Raw genomic sequence first — 23,608 nt, 5'->3', positions numbered from 1 at the left:
CTCGGCTAAGCTGCAAAAGGGTGGCAGCAGGAGTCAACAGGAGCCACAGTGGTTACTCACATAAAGTGGTATGGGGACAAGGCAGCCCTACCTCACTAGATCCCTCAGTCAGTAAGCCTGGTTGGGCATCCACAGCAGCATACAGCAGTGTGTGCAGCATTCAGCAGCATTTGCCCACAAGGAAAGGAGCTCAGCTACTGCAGTCCTCCAGAGCTGGCACCCAGGAACAGTAAGAGGGAAGAGGCCATGAGCAGGAGTGGTCTCTGAGCCATGCACCGTCGCACTCACCCGTGGTCACAGAGCTCCTGCGTCCAGGAAGCAGAAAAACCAGGTCCCAGATAAAACAGCCGCCCGCATCAGGGAGTTACAGCAGAGTGCAGTTGCTGAGGCCTGGATTAAGGGGCAAAACCCAGGATGAAATGTCGGGAATGCAGAAGCCCTCAAATGTGCATCCCCTCGGCTTCCTATCCGGGCCACGCTCCTGATCAGTACAATGTTACTAAATTATGAATGCCAATAATTCTGTGCAAACATTGGTGGCGGTAGGGTTTCTCTACTTACCCACCTGCATGATTTTAAAATTCAGTATAAGCTACTGCAGGCCTGGACAACCTGTGCTCTCCAGCTGTTGAGAAACTACACATCCCAGCATGTCCTGTGAATTTTAGCATTTCCTAATAGCAAAGCTGTGGCAAGGCATGCTGGGACCTGTAGTTTTCCAACAACTTGAGAGGCCTGAGTTACTGCAAGATTTAAATAAGACTTCCAGCAAGTTGAGGGATTTTCAAGATTTTGCACAATTTTAAGACAACAGTCATAGTGCTATATATTACAAGTTACTGGCAATAACCGAAAGTTTATAGAAGGTAGTACATTTCTATAAATACCGTTTTCAAAGATAGATATACATCTCAGAGGGGACCAGTACACAGTGGCATGCCATACCACCATTTCTCATACTGCTTCAATTGCATCATCAAGTCCCATTCATTTGCATCTCCCATACCACCACTGCAAGTAGAAGAATCTCAGGTGCCGATTCAGTTATCAGTAAGTGAGATTACCATCACAAAGCTGACATCTACTCACAGCCTACGGAGGTGCTAGCAGATATCTACATCTATATTAGACCATTATATGGTAAGCTATCAGAACATTAAAAAAAAAAAAAAAAAAATATGATACTTGGCATCTTAAGGCATGAATCAATCTTGCACAAAGCAGGCGGTTCTGATTTCTCATATTGCTCATGCATCACAGCTGTCCAGATCTTACCAATGCATATTTGCAGGCACCTCCATTTATCCTCTATAGCAGGTCTGATGCTTATGCCCTTTCATGGGCAGAAGTGGGTACTATGAACCCAATAATTGGGTTTGATAGACTCCTCCATGGTAGCATTAATGGGTTAATCCCTTTCACATCAGGGTAGGTAAATAAGACACACCCTACAAGTATATAAGGCAACTCACTGCTTAATGAGTCTTTGGGCTTTCTCCAAGTAGTAAACAATCACTGCACATTACACTGGTATGCTGCCATGGAGGAGTTAATATGTACAAAGTATCTTCTTGCTCTTCCCTAGTAACATGTAAGTGTGCTACTGTATATCCAAACAGTATGTCACTGAGGGCGAACAGTAAACGCAACATTCTCCTTCCTTTTAAACATCTGAGAATTAGAGCTACTACTCTTAACAGAGCAAAATACAATTAACTTTTCTATCAACGTTAATATAACTTGAAATGCATTGTACATTGACCCTGTAATGTTTAGAACAAGTACAATCCGGCCACTTTATAGTTCGCCTTATTCCATCTCTGCCCAGATGCTAAACTTTTGTCTCGAAGCCTTTGTTTTGTGCAGACCTCACACAATCTAAAGTGTTACATTTCCATTGGACATTTTAAATAAACACACACTGGTACTTTTTCTGATTTACATGAGACGGACACTTCCTTTGGTAAAGAGGAAGGATTTGTTTAAACAACTACTTTGTCCTGTCAAGGTAAGTCATTTTTACCAAGACCCAATGGCTTAAAATACTTCTCCATTAAGCTTTCTTAATTCTAACAAACTTGGATCCCACTGTGCTGAAGATTGGCCCAAATCTAGTGGCCGATTGGTAAGGCCCCACAAGGCTGCAATATGAACTTTAAGGTTTTTAACGGCTACCCATTCCTGCAGGTCTCCGAGATTATACTCCTACATTGGAGTGACACTTTCCTAGATTTGCACCATCTTTAATAATTTGCTCCTCTTCACACAATCTACAATTGATCTCTAAATTGCAGCGAAATACTCTGAGGGCTCTGGTTGATACTGCTGTGGCCACACTGGACCTGAAAGCTCCTCCTGCAATCATATGTAAACACCTGGATCCCATTTCAATCTTTGTCTAGTACCCTTTTCACACTAATCTTTTTGTATTTTAGTAATACAATAGGTCTTAAACTGTAGCTTCTGACAGACATCCTGACAAGTGTCCATAGTCTAACAAACAGATCATAGCATAGCATATTATGCAGTAGGTCAGGATTAGAAAGAACATTTGTTTGAAACAGAATCATCCTGGTAATCCTGCTGCAACTTCTTTGAAGAATCGCTTCTGCAGACTAATAGGCCCTACACACTGGCCAACATCGTTCAAAGATATGAATGATCTCGTTCATTAATGAACGAGATACCGTTCATATCTTTGAGTGTAGCGGCACCAGCGCACCGTGCTCATTCATCGCTGGTGCCCCGTTGGCTGTGCATGCAGGCCAATATGGACGATCTCGTCCATATTTGCCTGCACTGCTACGGAGCCGGGTGACAGGGGGAGTGAAGAAACTTCACCACCCCCCCCCCCCTGCCGCCAGGTCGCCCGTCGGCTGTATCCGCCGTCGGGCAGCCCAATGTGTAGGGCCCTTAAGATATCTGAAGCCTCACTGTTCAGGTGTGGACCTTTAATGCCTAAGCAGTACACCATGCAATAGCAGGATGCTTGTGCAGCTTGGGCCAGCCCAGCTGCCCCTCACACAATGAAATTAAGGAGGCCGGGAACAGGAAACCAAGTGCATAAGGATGTGCTCAGGTTGCAAGCTACATATAGAAGAAGTCAGGCCAACAACCGTGCCACCTACTCTGCTTTGCGTACTGGACGGTGGCAACGCTCAGACACCTAGTTACAGCACCCTGGATTAAATCCTTTGTCACAAAGCCATCTTGAACCATTTAAACAGCTCTGTTGTCTGGGTGGGGGTGGAGGTGGCCCCGATTGACTGATTCAGGCATACTACAGGGGTGGTCTTCCATGCTACAGAATAGCAGAGTAACACACAACACAACATGAAGTCACCATAGTTGGACCTAACAAAAAACTCAAATTCTGCAGGCTTTTACAAAATTCAGTGTCCTCCAGTGTACTCCTACAGAGTAAGTTTGGTTAAGCAATAAAAACAAAAAATCAGACCAACTATTATTTTAAGCAATGCTCTGCAAGACTCATCCATGTATATTAACCATGGTAGTTTTTCTTGCGTCATTCTTAAACCCCCTTACAAAAACTTTAAACTCGTGAAGTTCCGTTCTGTTAACTTAAAGAAACGTATGATATAAAAATGAAGTACTGAAAGACAAAGGGACAGAAGCCACCGTGACCCGCGTTATCTGTAGAAGGCAGATTCTGCTCACAGGCTGTGGAGAAGAGAAAAGGAGCTACCTGTCCCTAAAGTGCAACACGAGCTGCTGAAAGCCAATTGACCCTGCCCCAAAAATCTTTCTGGTCACTCTAAGTGCTCATCAGTCAAGAGGGTATATTTAAATTTTGGAGGGCAAAATTTTAGATGCGATTTATCACTTCAGCTACAGCAGCAATACATCATGGTTAAAATGTTGGCCTCCAAAATATAAAAACAGTATGCCTTCCTCACTGATCAGCACCCCACACCTAGGTTGGACACTAAAACACCATCCATGTTTCCCAACATTTCACTGCCTGTACCAGTATTTTTTTTTGTAATCACATGAAATAGCCTTGTTCACACAAACAGAATGACTTACAAGGAGCAGTCCTATCTCACTTTGAGGCCCATTTATCAAATATTTGCACCTATTTCCCAGGAAGACACCATTTTTGGGGAATAGCCACACATATTAAGTATTCCCTGAACATACAGTATGTAGGAGGGACCTCCGCAGATATCTTCGATACCTGCTGCGATCCTTCCATTCCCACCAGCAGCCGCATCCCCCATTGCCTTCTATGGGGGATGCAAAGCATTCCTGATATTGACTGCCACCATCTTCAGGTTGCATCATCCCACTGTAGCCTATGATCTCCAGTGGTGCCGAGAGAGAAGGGGGAGGGGGGGGGGGTGCAAATCACCTGGGCCCAGGTCTGATGGAGGGGCCCAGTGAGGGCCCAGGCCCCCTCCCCCTTATCTCGAAGCAGCAGCTCTTCTCAGCCCAGCGCACACTGGTGTGTACTGGGTGCAGCGTGGCCATGGAGGTGCTTTAAATACTATTTTCTCTTCCGTCCTAGAGGATGCTGGGGACTGCATAAGGACCATGGGGTATAGACATGGGCACTATAAAGAACTTTAGAATGGGTGTCCACTGGCTCCTCCAGAAGACCTCAGTTAGATCCTGTGCCCAGAGGAGATTGGGTGCATTACAGGGGAGCTCTCCTGAGTTTCTCTGATTAAAAGAATTTTGTTAGGTTTTTTTGTTTTCAGGGAGCCCTGCTGGCAACAGGCTCCCTGCGTCGTGGGACTGAGGAGAGAGAAGCAGACCTACTTAAGTGATAGGCTCTGCTGCTTAGGCTACTGGACACCATTAGCTCCAGAGGGATCGGAATGCAGGTCTCACCCTAGCCGTTCGTCCCAGAGCCGCGCCGCCGTCGTCCTTGCAGAGCCGGAAGATAGAAGCCAGGTGAGTATTAGAAGACAGAAGACATCACAGGCGGCAGAAGACTTCAGATCTTCACTGAGGTAACGCTGTGCGCCATTGCTCCCACATACAACACACACTGAGGCACGGATGGGTGCAGGGCGCAGGCGGGGCGCCCTGGGCAGCAATATAAAACCTCTAGGCTGGCATTTTAGTATATATGGGCTGCGGAGGCAATATATATACAAATCCCCTACCAGTATTGTATTTTTGAGCGGGACCGAAGCCTGCCGCTGAGGGGGCGGAGCTGGATTCCACAGCACTGACCAGCGCCATTTTCTCCACAGCACACTGCAGAGAAGCTGGCTCCGCGGACTCTCCCCTGCTGAACACGGTGACAAAGGGCTTAAAAAGAGGGGGGGCACTTAATTTGGCAGTGAGTGTATATTGAATAATATTAAAGCGCTGTGGGTCTGGGAAATTGTTTTCCAGGGTCATTGGCGCTGGGTGTGTGCTGCATTCTCTCTGTCTCTCCAAAGGGCCTTATTGGGGGATTGTCTCCAGATTAGATATTTCCCTGAGTGTGTGTGTGTGTGTGTGTGTGTGTGTGTGTGTGTGTGTGTGTGTGTGTGTGTGTGTGTGTGTGTGTGTGTGTGTGTCGGCATGTCTGAAGTGGAAGGCTCTGCTAGGGAGGAGGTGGAGCAAATGAGTGGTGTCTCAGTCGGCGACGCCGACACCCGATTGGTTGGATATGTGGAATGTTTTAAATGCAAATGTGAATTTATTACATAAGAGATTGGACAAAGCGGAGTCCAGAGAAAATGCAGGGAGTCAATCCTTGCCTTTCGCTATATCACAGGGCCCTTCTGGGTCTCAGAAGCGCCCACTATCCCAAGTAGCAGACACTGATACAGACACGGATTCTGACTCCAGTGTCGACTACGATGATACGAGATTGCAGCCAAAGTTGGCAAAAAGTATTCATTATATGATTATTGCAATAAAAGAGGTGTTGCATATCACTGATGACCCCTCTGTCCCTGACACGAGGGTCCACATGTTTAAAGAAAAGAAACCTGAGGTTACTTTCCCCCCTTCTCATGAGCTAAATGAGTTGTTTGAAAGGGCTTGGGAAATTCCAGACAAGAAATTGCTGATTCCCAAGAGGATTCTTATGACGTATCCTTTCCCGGCTAAGGACAGGATACGGTGGGAATCCTCCCAGAGGGTGGACAAGGCGTTAACGCGCTTATCCAAAAAGGTGGCGCTGCAGTCTCAAGATACAGCAGCCCTCAAGGATCCTGCTGATCGCAGACAGGAGACTACCTTGAAGTCGATTTATACACATACTGGTACCTTGCTCAGACCAGCGATAGCCTCGGCTTGGGTTTGTAGCGCTGTAGCAGCTTGGACAGATACCTTGTCTGCTGACATTGATACACTGGATAAGGATACCATTTTATTGACCTTGGGTCATATTAAAGATGCTGTACTATATATGAGATATGCTCAGAGACACGTTGGCCTACTGGGTTCAAGAGCCAACGCCATGGCGATTTCTGCTAGGCAAGCCCTGTGGACCCGCCAATGGACGGGTGATGCCGACTCAAAGAGGCATATGGAGGTTTTGCCTTACAAAAGGTGAGGACTTATTTGGGGAAGGTCTAACGGATCTGGTTTCCACAGCTACTGCAGGTAAATCTACTTTACCTTATGTTTCCTCACAGCCAAATAAAACGCCACATCATCAGATGCAGTCCTTTCAGTCGCATAAGTACAAAAGAGGTCGGGGATCTTCCTTTCTTGCCAGAGGTAAGGGCAGAGAGAAAAAGCTGCCGGCTACAGCTAGTTCCCAGGAACAGAAGTCCTCCCCGGCTTCTAAATCCACCGCATGACGCTGGGGCTCCGCTGAGGGAGTCCGCCCCAGTGGGGGCACATCTTCGACTTTTCAGCCACGTCTGGGTTCAATCACAGGTGGATCCCAATAGAAATTGTATCCCAAGGTTACAAGCTGGAATTCGAAGATGTGCCTCCTCGCCGGTTTTTCAAATCGGCCCTACCAGCTTCTTCCCCAGAGAGGGAAGTAGTTTTAGATGCAATTCAAAAACTGTCAACAAGTGGTGGTCAAAGCTCCCCTACTCAACCCTGTTTGTGGTCCCAAAACCGGACAGTTCGGTCAGACCCATTCTGAATTTAAAATCCCTATACCTATACTTGAAAAGGTTCAAATTCAAGATGGAATCACTCAGAGCGGTCATCGCCAGCCTGGAAGGGGGGGGGGGGGGGTTATGGTGTCTCTGGACATAAAGGCTGCATACCTGCATGTCCCCATATATCCTCCTCATCAGGCATTCCTGAGGTTTGCTGTACAGGATTGTCATTACCAATTTCAGACGTTGCCGTTTGGGCTTTCCACGGCCCCAAGGATTTTCACCAAGGTAATGGCGGAAATGATGGTGCTCCTGCGCAAGCAGGGAGTCACAATTATCCCGTACTTGGACGATCTCCTGATAAAGGAGAGATCGAGAGAACAGTTACTGAAAAGCGTAGTACTCTCCCTGAGGGTGTTGCAGCAGCACGGCTGGATTCTCAATCTGCCAAAGTCACAGTTGGTTCCAACGACCCGATTGGCTTTCTTAGGCATGATTCTGGACACGTAAAAAGAGGATTTTTCTTCCGAGGGAAAAAGCCCAGGAACTACAGATCTTGGTCAGGGACCTGTTGAAGCCGAAAAAGGTGTCGGTCCATCAATGCACTCGAGTTCTGGGAAAAATGGTGCGTCTTACGAGGCCATTCCCTTCGGCAGGTTCCATACGAGGACTTTTCAGTGGGACCTTCTGGACAAATGGTCCCATCTACATATTCATCAGATCAGCCTGTCCCCCAGGGCCAGGGTATCTCTCTTATGGTGGCTGCAGAGTGCTCACCTTCTAGAGCAGAGGTTCTCAAACTCGGCCCTCGGGGGCACACACAGTGCATGTTTTGCAGGTCTCCTCACAGAATCGCAAGTGAAATAATTAGCTCCACCTGTGGACCTTTTAAAATGTGTCTGAGTAATTAATACACCTGTGCACCTGCTGGGTTACCTGCAAAACATGCACTGTGTGTGCCCCCGAGGACCAAGTTTGAGAACCTCTGTTCTACAGGGTCACAGGTTCGGCATTCAGGACTGGGTTTGGTTACCACGGACGCGAGCCTCCGAGGATGGGGAGCAGTCACACAAGGAAGAAACTTTCAGGGATTATGGTCAAGCCAGGAGGCTTGTCTACACATCAACGTACTGGAATTGAGGGCCATCTACAACGGACTGTCGGGCGGAGACCCTTCTTCGGGGTCTGCCTGTTCTGATTCAGTGAGACAACGTCACAGCCATGGCTCATGTAAACCGCCAGGGCGGAACAAGAAGCAGGGTGGCGATAGCGGAAGCCGCCAGGATTCTTCGCTGGGCGGAAAATCATGTAAGCGCCTTGACTGCTGTATTAATTCCGGGAGTGGACAACTGGGAAGCAGACTTCCTCAGCAGACACGATCTCCATCCAGGGGAGTGGGGACTTCATCAAGAGGTCTTTACAGAGATTGCAAGTCAGTGGGGACTTCCTCTAATAGACATGATGGCGTCACGCCTCAACAAGCTTCCGAGGTATTGTGCCAGGTCAAGGGACCCTCAGGCAGTGGCAGTGGACGCCCTGGTGACACCGTGGGTGTTTCAGTCGGTCTGTGTGTTCCCTCCTCTTCCTCTCCTCTCAAAAATATTGAGGATCATAAGATGAAGTGGAGTACAGGCAATTCTCATTGTTCCAGATTGGCCGCGAAGGGCCTGGTATCCGGATTTGCAGGACATGCTCACAGAAGATCCGTGGCCTCTTCCTCTCAGAGAGGACCTGTTGCAACAGGGGCCCTGTCTGTTCCAAGACTTACGACGGCTGCGTTTGACAACATGGCGGTTTAACGCCGGATCCTAGCTGGGAAGGGCATTCCGGATGACGTCATCCCTACTCTGATAAAGGCTAGGAAGGAGGTGACAGCGAAGCATTATCACCGTATCTGGAGGAAGTATGTCTCTTGGTGTGAAACCAAAAATCTCCTCCAGAAGATTTCCATCTGGGCCGTTTTCTCCACTTCCTACAGACTGGAGTGAATATGGGCCTAAAATTAGGCTCCATTAAGGTTCAGATTTCGGCCCTATCCATTTTCTTTCAGAAGGGATTGACTTCTCTACCAGAAGTCCAGACTTTTGTCAAGGGAGTGCTGCACATACAGCCTACTTTTGTGCCTCCTGTGGCACCATGGGACCTTAATGTGGTGTTGCAGTTCTTTAAGTCTCACTGGTTTGAGCCTTTTCAAAAGGTGGAATTAAAGTATCTCAATTGGAAGGTGGTCATGTTGTTGGATATGACATCTGCAAGGCGAGTGTCCGAGTTGGCAGCTTTGTCACACAAAAGCCCATATCTGATTTTCAATGTGGATAGAGCCGAGTTGCGGACTCGTCCTCAATTTTTGCCTAAGGTGGTTTCCTCTTTTCATATGAACCAACCTATAGTGGTGCCTGTGGCTACCCGGGACTTGGAGGATTCAGAGTCCCTTGATGTGGTTAGGGCATTGAAAATTTATGTAGCCAGAACGGCTCGGGTTAGGAAAACAGAAGCACTGTTTGTCCTGTATGCAGCCAACAAGGTTGGCGCTCCTGCTTCTAAGCAGACTATTGCTCGCTGGATCTGTAACACGATTCAGCAGGCTCATTCTACGGCTGGATTGCAGTTACCTAATTTAGTAAAGGCCCATTCCACTAGGAAGGTGGGCTCTTCTTGGGCGGCTGCCCGGGGCGTCTCTGCATTACAGCTTTGCCGAGCGGCGACTTGGTCGGGTTCAAACACTTTTGCTAAATTCTACAAGTTTGATACCCTGGCTGATGAGGACCTCATGTTTGCTCAATCGGTGCTGCAGAGTCATCCGCACTCTCCCGCCTGGTTTGGAGCTTTGGTATAATCCCCATTATCCTTACGGAGTCCCCAGCATCCTCTAGGACGTAAGAGAAAATAAGATTTTAAACCTACCAGTAAATCTTTTTCTCCTAGTCCGTAGAGGATGCTGGGCGCCCGTCCCAGTGCGGACAACATTCTGCAAGACTTGTATATAGTTATTGCATACATAAGGGTTATGTTACAGTTTTGATCAGTCTTCACTGATTCTGTTTGTTTCATGCTGTTGACTGGTTCGTGTATTCCAGGTTATACGGTATGGATGGTGTGGGCTGGTATGAATCTTGCCCTTAGATTAACAAAATCCTTTCCTCGTACTGTCCGTCTCCTCTGGGCACAGTTTCTCTAACTGAAGTCTGGAGGAGTGGCAGAGGGAGGAGCCAGTGCACACCCATTCTAAAGTTCTTTATAGTGCCCATGTCTCCTGCGTAGCCCATCTATACCACATGGTCCTTACGGAGTCCCCAGCATCCTCTACGGACTAAGAGAAAAAGATTTACCGGTAGGTTTAAAATCTTATATTTTCAGTATTTTTTTTTCTAAGGGTACATGACCACACCTACTGTGATTAGGCCACGCCCCTTGAAAAGTACCTGGGCCCAGCTCGGCTCTTGACTGCCCTGCAGATCACGGCTGTAGGTGCGACAGGGCACCCCAGGGACACTACACCTGTGCAGAGTGATACATTCACTAAACTTGATCACACTCTTCAATGCAATCTTAGGCACCAATATCACTCCCAGATCGCATTGCAGATGTAAGAAATGGGCCCCTCTTTTAGAGTCCTACTTCACTTCAACAAACATTGTACAGGTAACTTAAAAATCCTAATTGGATTATTGTGCCCATCTGCAACTAATGTACTCCAGCATATGTGTACAACATCCCATAGTTGACTTTTTGGAAACAACAACAACAGAGACTGACGCTGCCATTAGAATGGAAGTAAGGTGGTATGTGCTCAATGTTGCCCCTGGTGGTAAGTAGAGGACAGTTGTAGTGAAAGAGTGGCTGTGACTTGTAGTGTCATAGCATGTTGTATTGTTTCCAACATAGTGTCCCAGTCTAAGATGTGCATAGCTTTTGGAAGGGAAACCACATACCCATTGAGATCAGAGTTTGTGTACATACAAATAGCTTTATCTCACCCAGGGCCCGCAACAGAAATCTCAGGCCGCCACCCTCCCCCCCTCCCCTGTGAGGGGTGGGCGGCTTGGATAGAGAATAATCCGTGCAGCAAGTTAATTTTTTTTATTTATTTTTTATTGTTGTTTACTTAACGGTTGATTTATTTCGCCAAAAATGCTTGTTTTTTTTTTTTACGAGTGAAAGAACATGAACTTAACCCTATCCAAAATGATTTTAGTTACCCCCCCCCCCCCCCCCCCTATCATCGAAACATCGATCCGGAACATTGCGAGGCGGGACAGCCTTCAGGTATACAGAGGAGTCTGTGGGAGGCTTGGGAAGGTTAATTTACACTCACCAGCGGCAGGGGGGGTGGGGTGTTAATCCTGCCGTGCTGACCGATCAGCAGCACAGCAATCAGGAGGGGAGGGTGCAGGGAGGCAGAGGGACCTTTCCGATCTCTCTGGTAGCAGAGGGAAGTTTCTCTTCCCTGCCACTGCTAACACTCTGACTGGTCGCATCCTGTGTGAACAGGTCAGATAGAGCACTTGCAAGCATGGTCGCACTTTATGCAACCATGCGAGGCAAGTGGTTAATTGGTGGGGGGGGGGAGCAGACTATGCAATAAGTAACTCCGTAAGCTCTGGCACCTGTTTTGTGCCCCTCTGCCTCAGGGCCCCTCTGAACTGCGGGGCCCGGTATAACTGTCCCCTTTGACCCCCCCTTTTGCCGTGCCCGATCTCACCATCAGCTGTTTTGTGGGAGAGATGTTGCTATTAAGTGACATTTACATAAAAGCACTACAACTTACATTTGTAGGGTACCAACACTGCACATAAGATCCAGATGCAATCTGTGCTTGCCATCATTCAAGGAACTTAGAGACTTCAGGTCCCCATACAGCAGCAATCAATTGCGCCGATTTGGAGTTTTGCAGATGAATGTTTAAATAAATCTACAAGGTTTTTTAACCTTGTGTGCCTGGCAGGAGGTCCAGCGCAGCATATGTCAGCATGTTTGCAGACTCCAGCCAAAAAGTGACTGGACTGGTAAATCAGGTTGTCAGACATTTTTGCTGGGAAGGGGTGAGGCCACACAGGGACAGTTCTAGACCTTGTGGCGCCCAGGGCGAAAGTTTCCTGTGGCGCCACCCCCCCTTTCCCAGGTAAAATACAGTTGGTGCGCGCGCCCCAAAACAGGGGCATGGCTTCTTCATAGGGAAGGGGCGTGGCTTCTTCAGAGGGGAGGGGCATGCCCATAGTTTGCCCCCAGTAGATGTGCCCCCAGTAGTAGCACCGCTTTGAAACCCTAAAAAAACCTAACAATACTTACCAGCCTCGCTCCTGCTTCCGGACCGCTGCTGCAGTCTTCGGGCGCTGGCTCCTCTCTATGGGAGAGACGTCATGACGTCTCTTCCATAGCAGCGCTGCATTGACACTAGAGATAACCGCCGGAAATTTTTCGGGTTTTGTGTTTTGGTTTTGGGTTCGGTTCCGCGGCCGTGTTTTGGGTTCGACCGCGTTTTGGCAAAACCTCACCGAATTTTTTTTGTCGGATTCGGGTGTGTTTTGGATTCGGGTGTTTTTTTCAAAAAAACCTAAAAAACAGCTTAAATCATAGAATTTGGGGGTCATTTTGATCCCAAAGTATTATTAACCTCAAAAACCATAATTTCCACTCATTTTCAGTCTATTCTGAATACCTCACAATATTATTTTTAGTCCTAAAATTTGCACCGAGGTCGCTGGATGACTAAGCTAAGCGACCCTAGTGGCCGACACAAACACCGGGCCCATCTAGGAGTGTCACTGCAGTGTCACGCAGGATGGCCCTTCCAAAAAACACTCCCCAAACAGCACATGACGCAAAGAAAAAAAAGAGGCGCAATGAGGTAGCTGTGTGAGTAAGATAAGCGACCCTAGTGGCCGACACAAACACCGGGCCCATCTAGGAGTGGCACTGCAGTGTCACGCAGGATGGCCCTTCCAAAAAACACTCCCCAAACAGCACATGACGCAAAGAAAAAAAAGAGGCGCAATGAGGTAGCTGTGTGAGTAAGATAAGCGACCCTAGTGGCCGACACAAACACCGGGCCCATCTAGGAGTGGCACTGCAGTGTCACGCAGGATGGCCCTTCCAAAAAACACTCCCCAAACAGCACATGACGCAAAGAAAAAAGAGGCGCAATGAGGTAGCTGTGTGAGTAAGATAAGCGACCCTAGTGGCCGACACAAACACCGGGCCCATCTAGGAGTGGCACTGCAGTGTCACGCAGGATGGCCCTTCCAAAAAACACTCCCCAAACAGCACATGACGCAAAGAAAAAAAGAGGCGCAATGAGGTAGCTGTGTGAGTAAGATAAGCGACCCTAGTGGCCGACACAAACACCGGGCCCATCTAGGAGTGGCACTGCAGTGTCACGCAGGATGGCCCTTCCAAAAAACACTCCCCAAACAGCACATGACGCAAAGAAAAATTAAAGAAAAAAGAGGTGCCAGATGGAGTTGTCCTTGGGCCCTCCCACCCACCCTTATGTTGTATAAACAGGACATGCACACTTTAACCAACCCATCATTTCAGTGACAGGGTCTGCCACACGACTGACTGAAATGACGGGATGGTTTGGACCCCCACCAAAAAAGAAGCAATTAATCTCTCCTTGCACAAACTGGCTCTACAGAGGCAAGATGTCCACCTCATCATCATCCTCCGATATATCACCGTGTACATCCCCCTCCTCACAGATTATCAATTCGTCCCCACTGGAATCCACCATCTCAGCTCCCTGTGTACTTTGTGGAGGCAATTGCTGCTGGTCAATGTCTCCACGGAGGAATTGATTATAATTCATTTTAATGAACATCATCTTCTCCACATTTTCTGGAAGTAACCTCGTACGCAGATTGCTGACAAGGTGAGCGGCGGCACTAAACACTCTTTCGGAGTACACACTTGTGGGAGGGCAACTTAGGTAGAATAAAGCCAGTTTGTGCAAGGGCCTCCAAATTGCCTCTTTTTCCTGCCAGTATAAGTACGGACTGTGTGACGTGCCTACTTGGATGCGGTCACTCATATAATCCTCCACCATTCTTTCAATGGGGAGAGAATCATATGCAGTGACAGTAGACGACATGTCCGTAATCGTTGTCAGGTCCTTCAGTCCGGACCAGATGTCAGCATCAGCAGTCGCTCCAGACTGCCCTGCATCACCGCCAGCAGGTGGGCTCGGAATTCTGAGCCTTTTCCTCGCACCCCCAGTTGCGGGAGAATGTGAAGGAGGAGATGTTGTTGACAGGTCGCGTTCTGCTTGACTTGACAATTTTCTCACCAGCAGGTCTTTCAACCCCAGCAGACTTGTGTCTGCCGGAAAGAGAGATCCAAGGTAGGCTTTAAATCTAGGATCGAGCCCGGTGGCCAAAATGTAGTGCTCTGATTTCAACAGATTGACCACCCGTGAATCCTTGTTAAGCGAATTAAGGGCTCCATCCACAAGTCCCACATGCCTAGCGGAATCGCTCCGTGTTAGCTCCTCCTTCAATGTCTCCAGCTTCTTCTGCAAAAGCCTGATGAGGGGAATGACCTGACTCAGGCTGGCAGTGTCTGAACTGACTTCACGTGTGGCAAGTTCAAAGGGCAGCAGAACCTTGCACAACGTTGAAATCATTCTCCACTGCGCTTGAGACAGGTGCATTCCACCTCCTATATCGTGCTCAATTGTATAGGCTTGAATGGCCTTTTGCTGCTCCTCCAACCTCTGAAGCATATAGAGGGTTGAATTCCACCTCGTTACCACTTCTTGCTTCAGATGATGGCAGGGCCAGTTGTTTTTGGTGGTGCTCCAGTCTTCTGTACGTGGTGCCTGTACGCCGAAAGTGTCCCGCAATTCTTCTGGCCACCGACAGCATCTCTTGCACGCCCCTGTCGTTTTTTAAAAAATTCTGCACCACCAAATTCAAGGTATGTGCAAAACATGGGACGTGCTGGAATTTGCCCATATTTAATGCACACACAATATTGCTGGCGTTGTCCGATGCCACAAATCCACAGGAGAGTCCAATTGGGGTAAGCCATTCCGCGATGATCTTCCTCAGTTGCCGTAAGAGGTTTTCAGCTGTGTGCGTATTCTGGAAAGCGGTGATACAAAGCGTAGCCTGCCTAGGAAAGAGTTGGCGTTTGCGAGATGCTGCTACTGGTGCCGCCGCTGCTGTTCTTGCGGCGGGAGTCCATACATCTACCCAGTGGGCTGTCACAGTCATATAGTCCTGACCCTGCCCTGCTCCACTTGTCCACATGTCCGTGGTTAAGTGGACATTGGGTACAACTGCATTTTTTAGGACACTGGTGAGTCTTTTTCTGACGTCCGTGTACATTCTCGGTATCGCCTGCCTAGAGAAGTGGAACCTAGATGGTATTTGGTAACGGGGGCACACTGCCTCAATAAATTGTCTAGTTCCCTGTGAACTAACGGCGGATACCGGACGCACGTCTAACACCAACATAGTTGTCAAGGCCTCAGTTATCCGCTTTGCAGCAGGATGACTGCTGTGATATTTCATCTTCCTCGCAAAGGACTGTTGGACAGTCAATTGCTTACTGGAAGTAGTACAAGTGGGCTTACGACTTCCCCTCTGGGATGACGATCGACTCCCAGCAGCAACAAAAGCAGCGCCAGCAGCAGTAGGCATTACACTCAAGGATGCATCGGAGGAATCCCAGGCAGGAGAGGACTCGTCAGAATTGCCAGTGACATGGCCTGCAGGACTATTGGCATTCCTGGGGAAGGAGGAAATTGACACTGAGGGAGTTGGTGGGGTGGTTTGCGTGAGCTTGGTTACAAGAGGAAGGGATTTACTGGTCAGTGGACTGCTTCCGCTGTCGCCCAAAGTTTTTGAACTTGTCACTGACTTATTATGAATGCGCTGCAGGTGACGTATAAGGGAGGATGTTCCGAGGTGGTTAACGTCCTTACCCCTACTTATTACAGCTTGACAAAGGCAATACACGGCTTGACAAATGTTGTCCGCATTTCTGGTGAAATACTTCCACACCGAAGAGCTGATTTTTTTGGTATTTTCACCAGGCATGTCAACGGCCCTATTCCTCCCACGGACAACAGGTGTCTCCCCGGGTGCCTGACTTAAACAAACCACCTCACCATCAGAATCCTCCTGGTCAATTTCCTCCCCAGCGCCAGCAACACCCATATCCTCCTCATCCTGGTGTACTTCAACACTGACATCTTCAATCTGACTATCAGGAACTGGACTGCGGGTGCTCCTTCCAGCACTTGCAGGGGGCGTGCAAATGGTGGAAGGCGCATGCTCTTCACGTCCAGTGTTGGGAAGGTCAGGCATCGCAACCGACACAATTGGACTCTCCTTGTGGATTTGGGATTTCGAAGAACGCACAGTTCTTTGCGGTGCTTTTGCCAGCTTGAGTCTTCTCATTTTTCTAGCGAGAGGCTGAGTGCTTCCATCCTCATGTGAAGCTGAACCACTAGCCATGAACATAGGCCAGGGCCTCAGCCGTTCCTTGCCACTCCGTGTGGTAAATGGCATATTGGCAAGTTTACGCTTCTCCTCCGACAATTTTATTTTAGGTTTTGGAGTCCTTTTTTTACTGATATTTGGTGTTTTGGATTTGACATGCTCTGTACTATGACATTGGGCATCGGCCTTGGCAGACGACGTTGCTGGCATTTCATCGTCTCGGCCATGACTAGTGGCAGCAGCTTCAGCACGAGGTGGAAGTGGATCTTGATCTTTCCCTAATTTTGGAACCTCAACATTTTTGTTCTCCATATTTTAATAGGCACAACTAAAAGGCACCTCAGGTAAACAATGGAGATGGATGGATACTAGTATACTTATGGATGGACTGCCGAGTGCCGACACAGAGGTAGCTACAGCCGTGGACTACCGTACTGTGTCTGCTGCTAATATAGACTGGATGATAATGATATGAAAACAATATATATATGTATATATAATATCACTAGTACTGCAGCCGGACAGGTAGATATATATTTATTAGGTAATGACGACTGATGACGGACCTGCTGGACACTGTCAGCTCAGCAGCACCGCAGACTGCTACAGTAAGCTACTATAGTAGTATGTATCAAGAAGAAAGAAAAAAAAAAAAAAACACGGGTAGGTGGTATACAATTATAATATATATATATATATATATATATATATATATATATATATATATATATATATATATATATATTTTAAACTGGTGGTGATTATTAAACTGGTGGTCAGGTCACTGGTCACACTATCAGCAACTTGCAAGTAGTACTCCTAAGCATACATTCACAATATATATTATACTTGCCCGTGACAAGAGCCGCTACTCAGGCCACACAACAGTACCCCCAATTCAAGTTACACAGTAGTGCAACCTTATTCACATTACATCACACGATAGTGTCCCTTATTCAGGTTATGGCACACAGCACCACCCATTTACCTTATACATGTTACCCCTAATCAAAGTGCCCCTTCGTCACATTACACCACACGCCATTGTTGCTTATTTCACATTACACAGTAAAGGCCTTTATACACATTACGCCACACAGTAGTAGTGTCCCTATACATATGCCACACAATAATGCACCTTACACATTATTACAACTCAACCTGCGCCCCCTGCACTCAAACGGCCAATAAAATCGTGCCTCAGTCTGCCACTGCCTGGATATTGAAGCCAGGCCGCAGGGTAGATGCTAGAGGGCTGCTGCCTGTACTCCAAAAGGCCCATTTATCATTCCATATGCGTGGCTACTACCATGAAAACACCCATTTTCATCAGGGGGGGAATTAGCCGCAAATAGGCACTCGAATGCAAGAAGGAGGGACCTCAGCAGGTGTCTAATACCTCAAATTTCACCCAGAACCCTCCCCAGACCTCTATGCTTGTGCAGTCAGAGCTGACTGCATGCACAGATCGGGTGTGGTTCATCAAATCGACAGTGTCTAGGTCGACAATGTTTAGGTCGACCACTATAGGTCGACAGTCACTAGGTCGACATGGATGGAGGTTCGACAGGGTTTCTAGGTCGACATGTGCTAGGTCGACAGGTCTAAAGGTCGACATGAGGATTTTTTTTTTTGGTGTCGTTTTCTTCGTAGAGTGACCGGGATCCCACATTAGTGCACAGCGTCCCCTCGCTTCGCTCGCCATGCTTCGGGCATGGTGCCTTCGCTCCGCTACCGCTTCGCTCGGCACACTTTACTGTTCCAATCGTAGTCCACGTGGATCGTTAAGTATGAAAAAATTTAAAAAAAAAAAGAAAAAAGTGAAAAACTCATGTCGACCTTTAGACCTGTCGACCTAGCACATGTCGACCTAGAAACCCTGTCGACCTTCCATCCATGTCGACCTAGTGACTGTCGACCTATAGTGGTCGACCTAAACATTGTCAACCTAGACACTGTCGATCTTCAGACCAGATCCCGCACAGATCACCTGCCAGCCCTCCCAGCACTTCACAGGGACAGGCTCCTTCCAGAGCCCCTGTCCCTGCCTGTGCTGCATGATACATCAGCACGATTTGATTGCATATTGCAATGCGATCCTGGGCAGTAAGATCCTGCCCAGATCACATTGAATATGCGATCTGTGATAAATGAGCCCCCATGGGAGGAATAGCTGCTGTAGGTGGGCATGCACAGCAACCCTGCTCCAGTGGCCATATTTGTTGCTGCCCTCAGTGACTGTTTGCTCCCCTGCCACTCCTGCAGGCTCCCAGCTGTATGAGCTGCCATGTGACTGTTTGCTCCCCTGCCACTCCTGCAGGCTCCCAGCTGTATGAGCTGCTTGAATGGAGCTTAGAGCTCCGATTGTGGTAGCCTTCCCAGAGCAGCAGAGCTGGCATCTAAGTCCAGTGGCAAACGCGGGATTTCTAAAGGGGGGTTTCCAAATGCAATCTGCAAATATCCCACTCTGCGGAACATAGAATACAGTATAGATGATATATAGAATAGGCTGTATAAAACATATTTAAATAATATAAATAAGATAAGTGGTCAGGAAAAGGTTAAACATACTATAATAAATAAATGCACTTTCTAAGCACACATTCTCCCACCTTATGGTAAGGCCATACTTGCCTACTCTCCCGGAATGGCCGTGAGGCTCCCGAAAATCGGGTGACCCTCCCGGCCCCCCGGAAGAGCAGGCAAGTCTCCCGATTCATGGGGTCCCCCCTGCCCGTCCGCCCACTTAGTGTGTAAAGTGGGCGGTCCGGGCAGTTGATGGCGCGATTCTTGCTGAATCGCGTCATCATAGCCACGCCCCCTGCCGTGTAATGCCGGTGATCGCGGCATTACAGAGCAGGGGCGTGGCTTAAAAGGCATAGTCATGACCCCACCCTTGCTCCGCCCTTTCTCCACCCCGTCCCGCCTCCGGCCCACCCCCTTCACGACGTCACAGCCTCCCCTGCCCGCCCTCTGAGCTGACCTGGCTGCTCTCTCCCGCAGAGAGCAGCCAAAATGTAGGTAAGTATGGGTAAGGCTCATCCTGTATCTTCTTTCTGGTAGCTACTCTTTGGTCCAGTGCACTGAATGAGGGTTCAGAACCACACACAGCAAACTTGGTAGAAAAAGTTGCTACCACTGGGCATGTGCGACAGCTCTAGTAATCTTATTATATACCATTGGTATTGTTGTCATAATTTGCCAGTTGCCAAGAGGATGGGGGTTTCTGGGCAACCGGAACCCCCCCCCCCCTGCGTTTGCCTATGAAGTCAGGTGCCCCAGCCACAAACCTCTGCTGGCCCTAGGCAGGCTTGAGAGCACCTAGGTATTCCAAATGCCCTAGGCATTTGCTTAGTTTGCCTGTATGTCTAGAATAACTGCTCATAGGATTTTGATATGGTAGAATTGTAGAGCCAGTTAAGTATATCCATAATGTTATAGTGTTATTAATACATTAAACACGGGTTCCTGTCTATAGACAGATAGTTAAAAGATAGACAGTCATTAGTTAGACACTATATGGTCGACAGTCAAAAGTCAGACAGGGTCAAAAGTCAGACAAAAAAAAATATGTTTGATTTTTCTGTTTTTTTACAACTTTTGCCTCATTTACTATCCATGTCACACAAACTTTTACCTTTTAGTAAAGTTGCGAGCGGAGCGGAATGAGATACCGAGCCTGAAGCGTGGCGAGCAGACAAATTTCACCAATTTTGGGTTAATGTTTAAAAACACACAAAAAAATATTTTTTGTGTGTCTGACTTATGACCCTGTCTGACTTTTGACCCTGTCTGACTTTTGACTGTCGACCATATAGTGTCTAACTAATGACTGTCTATCTTTTAACTGTCTATGAGCTATACCACACCCATTAAAAACAGAGGTTCCCAAATGCATTCTAAGACACCCCAACAGTTCTTGTTTTAAAGGAAGTCCATTCTTAGGCCCAGGTGGCTTCAGCTATACTTTCCCTTTTCTCATACGTCCTAGAGGATGCTGGGGACTCCCAAAGGACCATGGGGTATAGACCGGATCCACAGGAGACATGGGCTCTTTAAGACTTTAAAAGGGGTGTGAACTGGCTCCTCCCTCTATGCCCTCCTCTAGACTCCAGTTAGATTCTGTGCCCAGAGAGACTGGTCACACACTGAGGAGCTCTCCTGAGTTTCTCGGAAAAGACTGTTAGGTTTATTATTTTCAAGGAGCACTGCTGGCAACAGGCGCCCTCCTTCGTGGGACTGAGGGGAGAGAAGCAGACCTACTTCTGTGAGTTTAAAGGCTCTGCTTCTTAGGCTACTGGACACCATTAGCGCCAGAGGGTCTGATCACTTGGTATAGCCTAGCTGCTCTTTCCCGGAGCTGCGCCGTCGTCCCCCTCAGAGCCAGAAGAATGAAGCTGGGCGAGTAACCGAAGTACAGAAGACTTCAGTAAAGACGGCAGAAGACTTCAGTCTCGGAGGTACCGCGCAGCGGTCGAGCTGCGCGCCATTGCTCCAACACACAAGCGGCACTACAAGGGTGCAGGGCGCGGGGAAGCCCTGGGCAGCAATAAAACCTCAATATTAAGCCTGGCATATGAGGTATACAGTGCATAGGCACTGTATACAGACCCCCACCAGTATAAATAGCTAGAAAATAGTGGGTCTGAAGCGCGCCATTGAGGGGGCGTGGCTTCGCCCCCACAGCTCGACCCAGCGCCATTTTCTCCTCAGAAACGCTGACCCTGCCAAAAACACTGCTTAACGAGATCAGTGAAAAAAAAGGGGGGGGGGGGGGCACAGTGGTTTAGTGCAATACATGTTAAAAAAGCACAATATATAATGAGCAAAAGAGCTGGAGAGCATTTTCTGGGTTTCCCTGACACAAAATAGTCAGTGTAATGTCGGTGGGTGGTTGCTACATGTGTGTCGGCATGTAGGAGGCAGAGTACTCTGCCACAAACGGCTATGGGAATGTCTGTCGGCACTGCCGACTCCTGATGGTACTTGGTTCATGTAAATGTGTGTCAACATGTCAGTAAATGTATGTTTTTCCCAAGGAGAAAACTATATGGGAGACACAGACGTGTGTGGGTGATTCTGTTGGCACCAATAAATCTGACTGGGTAAAAACATTGACATGGTAATGTGATGCATTTCAATATATATAATATATATATATATATATATATATATATATATATATATATATATATATATATATATATATATATATATATATATATACACATATACACACACACACTATATATATATATATATATATATATATATATATATATATATATATATATATATATATATATAGTAAGTTTGCATAGATCTGTGGCTAGATCTCAGACGTAGTAAGGGTATTACTGAAATACATACATACATACATACATACATACATACATACACACAAACAGAGAACCCAGCACTCACCAAGGTAAACTCACTTATCCTCAACAATTCAATAAATAAATGATGGGGGTTTAGTTGGTGGATTGGCCAATGCACGGAAGCCTGCATACCGATTTTCAAGGTACCCCACCTTCATGCAGGTCCTACACTATCACAGAGTCTTAAAACCTGACTACTTCACTGCTGCATCATCTGCCTGCTAGATGTAATGTGTACCTGCCACAGACTTTATGGCTTTTAAAGGCACACTAGTCACCTATTGCACTGGCTCAAAGATGATTGCTAAAGAACAGCTGTTGAGGATAAGCGAGTTTACCTTGGTGAGTGCTGGGTTCTCTGTTTGTATTTATTAGAGCGATGTGGTCATGGGCTACATGCACCCCACCCTGTGAGTGGTAAGTGCATAGCTGTGCCCCGCTTCTGGTGTGGTGAGTGCTGTGGTTTTTCGTGTGTGTGTGTTCGTGTGTGTGTGTGTTCGTGTGTGTGTGTGTTCGTGTGTGTGTGTGTTCGTGTGTGTGTGTGTTCGTGTGTGTGTGTGTTCGTGTGTGTGTGTGTTCGTGTGTGTGTGTGTTCGTGTGTGTGTGTGTTCGTGTGTGTGTGTGTTCGTGTGTGTGTGTGTTCGTGTGTGTGTGTGTTCGTGTGTGTGTGTGTTCGTGTGTGTGTGTGTTCGTGTGTGTGTGTGTTCGTGTGTTCGTGTGTGTGTGTGTTCGTGTGTGTGTGTGTGTGTTCGTGTATATATATATATATATATATATATATATATATATATATAGAGAGAGAGAGAGAAAGAGTGGGGTAGACCTAACAATAGCGCTAAATGAAGAGCTCAACCTCAAGACGTACTCCCTGTTAGACGGAGTACAGAAGTACAAATGCAGAGAAAGGGGTGGTGTCTAAGGCAGCTGAACCCAATGATATCTTCCAGAATTTGACCACAAATCACTTTAAAATAATTTTTTAATATATTTATATAAAAGTATTCAACAATCACAGTGAATAACAAATAAGTACAGTAAACAGTAATACAATAATGCCGAGTTTGGTATAAGCCACAATTTCGATTTCGTGGATAATCCTCAGAAGGAAGAGTGACTTATAGTCAGCAGTCGACTATTATTGTATTACTGTTTGCCTTACTGAGTTGGCATTCTCAATACAAACCTTGCTGTGGAATCAGCTCATTCTTTATTACATCTGTTATTGCAAAGCCTGTTTTACAGATGTGGGATTAATATGATCATTTATTGGTCATCTATTCCTTTATGTACTTCTGACTTGTTTTTGATATTGAGCCACTGATGAAGTCCAGTTGGACGAAACGCGTCGGGTTTCTGGTTTGGATATAAGAACATCGGATATGCAATAATTAAGAAAACCACATTGGACTTACCAATTATCCGCAATATATGGTGTCCATATCGGATGTCTGCATTTTGATTAGGTCAGCCATTTGTTATTCACTGTGATTGTTGAAAACTTTTATATAACTATATTAAACATTTTTAAAGTGATGTGTGTGTGTATATATATATATATATATATATATATATATATGTGTGTGTGTATATATGTGTGTGTATGTATATGTATGTATATATATATGTATGTATATATATATGTATATATATATATATATGTATATATATATATATATGTATATATATATATATATATATATATATGTATATATATATGTGTATATATATATATGTGTATATATATATATGTGTATAT

The 23,608-nt window shown here is 46.8% G+C and overlaps 1 protein-coding gene across 3 annotated transcripts in view; it reads right to left on the bottom strand.

Annotated features, from left to right (window-relative positions):
- Positions 1–23,608, bottom strand: part of HNRNPAB (heterogeneous nuclear ribonucleoprotein A/B) — a 126,229-nt gene that overhangs the window by 74,576 nt on the left and 28,045 nt on the right. The gene's annotated exons all lie outside the window — the stretch shown is intronic.

This window comes from Pseudophryne corroboree, chromosome 6 (assembly GCF_028390025.1).
Source record: "Pseudophryne corroboree isolate aPseCor3 chromosome 6, aPseCor3.hap2, whole genome shotgun sequence".
NCBI classification, from domain to species: Eukaryota; Metazoa; Chordata; class Amphibia; order Anura; family Myobatrachidae; genus Pseudophryne; species Pseudophryne corroboree.
This window is presented reverse-complemented; position numbering and strand designations above follow the sequence as displayed.